Source organism: Trachymyrmex septentrionalis, unplaced genomic scaffold (genome assembly GCF_001594115.1).
Source record: "Trachymyrmex septentrionalis isolate Tsep2-gDNA-1 unplaced genomic scaffold, Tsep1.0 scaffold168, whole genome shotgun sequence".
Classification (NCBI taxonomy): domain Eukaryota; kingdom Metazoa; phylum Arthropoda; class Insecta; order Hymenoptera; family Formicidae; genus Trachymyrmex; species Trachymyrmex septentrionalis.
Genome location: NW_017304842.1, coordinates 276,417 through 279,232, shown reverse-complemented (window position 1 = coordinate 279,232; position 2,816 = coordinate 276,417). Strand labels below are relative to the sequence as shown.

General features: G+C 25.1%; 1 protein-coding gene across 1 annotated transcript in view; it reads left to right on the top strand.

Moving 5' to 3' along the window:
* Nucleotides 1–2,816, top strand: part of LOC108746360 (ATP-binding cassette sub-family G member 1-like) — a 22,447-nt gene that overhangs the window by 18,815 nt on the left and 816 nt on the right. The gene's annotated exons all lie outside the window — the stretch shown is intronic.

Here is a 2,816-nt window from a genome sequence, read left to right as displayed (position 1 = left end):
TATAATTATATATGATTTAATAAATAATTTAATATATTTTTATATATAGTTATATATAAATTTATATATAATTATATACAATTATTTATAAAATATATCCATTTATATACAAATAAAATTATATATATTTTTATATAATTTTATATAATTATATACATATAATATTTTTTCCCGGGCTAGTAGCGCTCAGAAGTATTTTTCTATAAGGGAATATCCAATATTGTGGTAAAGATATCGCAAAATTTTCACGCATAAATTTCTGTCCTCTACAATACTTATGTTTTTGTTCAATCATTCGGGTAATATCTTCTATCGACAACTTACCGCAATCTTGGCGAAAAAAGACTGTAATAAAGTCCAATAATGATTTTGATACATTCAGAAAAAACATAGCGATGTATTCTCATTTGACCACAAGTACTGTTCCTGTACAATCCAAATATCAAAATTGTTTGGAAATAGTGCTCGATCGAATATTTATCATTTTTACATATCTATTTATACAATACATTCACTCGAACTTTTCAAATTGTTTTCAGAATCTTCAATAATATTCGTACATGTATCGTTAAGAATCGCTATATTATGTAGAATAATTCTTCTTTACATAAATGATGAATACACAGTTGCTTGCGTAATATCCTTCAAACTAAATTACTTTATCGTTTTATCAATCTTATATAATATCCAAGCAAACGGATAGCTGTTATTTACAGTCTGTTCTTATTTTTTAATGCCTTGAAGCTACTAACTAATTGCCGCAGCCATTAAATAAAAAATAATACGTTAAAATTTTTTACATGCCATTTGTAAATAAAGAGAATTTGGATAAAACAAAATAATGAGATCAATGAATCTATAACTCATATTTATCATGTTTAGCACGTAATCCGTACTACGAATTTCAATATTATAAGGCAAGAAATCAAAGACGGTTAGATATAATCATAACGTTATTATAACATTTTTATTGATTAGGATAACTCCAGTGTATACGCCACACCTATCAAAATTAATTTATTAAGTATTAGTTATTATGTTTAAAGTAAACTACTATATATATCAGTAAAAACTGTACTGTCTGCTACTATGAAAAAAATATTAGAAATCCGAAATATTTAATTTTCATTTTAAAGTTTATTAAAAAATAAACTTTGACACCCTTGCATTTTTGCTACTCATAGGGGGAGAGAGGATATGTACAACTCATGAAAAATTTACAAATAATGCATATAAATAAGACGTAAAATAACACAATAACTTATAAAATGCGTTTATAAAGTTTTATTAAAGAATAAGAATGATAAATATGTATATAAAATAATAAATAATAATTACAATCTTCCTACACATACTTGTATATATTACAAGTGTTATGACATAAGGTACATATTTCATATAATGCGTTTATTGTATTTAGTGCTGAATTCAATCTGCGCACTTTGTATGGTTTGGGCATAAATCTCGCTTGCTAAAAATACCGTATATCCCAAACAAGTGAGATATACAAAACAACAAACTAAACAAAAAATACGAAAGCAAAGCACTTGCATTTTGCTACAACATGCTTTACTATTCCACTACACGTATGTATTACACGCATTAGAAACAGATTTTTAAAGCTTAAACATTGTTCCATTGTATGGCGTAATTGCTAATTTTTTAAATGTAGAATATATAAATTTTAGTTAAAAATGTGACACTATTGTCCTTCTTTCAAAGCATTCCGGAATGGTTACACAAGGAAAGTAATGTTATATTTTTAGTTTAAATTTATATTATATATATTTTACTTCTTAAATAAAATTGACAATTATACGATTTGATAGAGCAAATTTAAGTTTTAGCTTTAAGAATTTGTTTCTTTAATTGTAGTACGGTGATTTTTAAAATAGAGTTATGAGCAATACAAATCACAACTTTTCCTTTTTACTTAACTCACAAATAACTCAAGAATCGTCTTAGGAACAGAAAAAAAATGATTTTGAAAGGAAAACTTCAAGCTTTCACGATAAATAGATAAAAACTTTTGCAATTTTTGGGGGGTATATAGAGAACTACAAAGTGAGAAAAAATTTTTCTGTTTTTTTTTTTAAATTAAAAAAGCGCAAGAACTTTTTGAATAATAAAAACGAAAAGTCGAGTATCTTAATAAAAAAAGGTTATAAAAAAATTTTCAAACATGCATTTCAAAGAAAAGAGATAGAGCAAATGTATTTTTTAATTTCTTTTTTACGGTATTATGTTCTAAATTATGTTAAATAAAAAAATTTGTATTTTTTAAAGATATTCTTGTTTTATTTTGTAACTAGCGGCAGATTCAAACGCAGGGATTACTTTCGAAATAAATACTCTGAAATTCTTGGTTAGTCTGTTTATTCAGACTAATTAATTAATTTGTTCAGACGAGCGGTATGACTGTGACACCAAGTAATGAACATCAATGGGCAAAGTTAACGAAAAATATCTTAAAGTAGACTTTCTAAGCTATAATATATTTTTTAAGAAATTAATATAATAAGTTTTCGCAATGGTATTGATCGAATTTCTTGTTTAAAAACTTATTTTTAAAAATGTTTTTTAATTTCAAAATTGAAGATTTAGGAATAGACATTATTTATTTGTTAGATATTTGAAAATCATTCATTAATTCTTGAATTTATCCCTCTTTAGCCGGTGTTCGTAGTCCGTAAGAATAATTAATAATGTAAAAAAATACGAATTGTTACTACACAAAAAAGGAATATTGCAGTGCGCAAACAATTGTCGTCTAACATGTACATACTTGTATGTATACTTACTTATACATACATGTA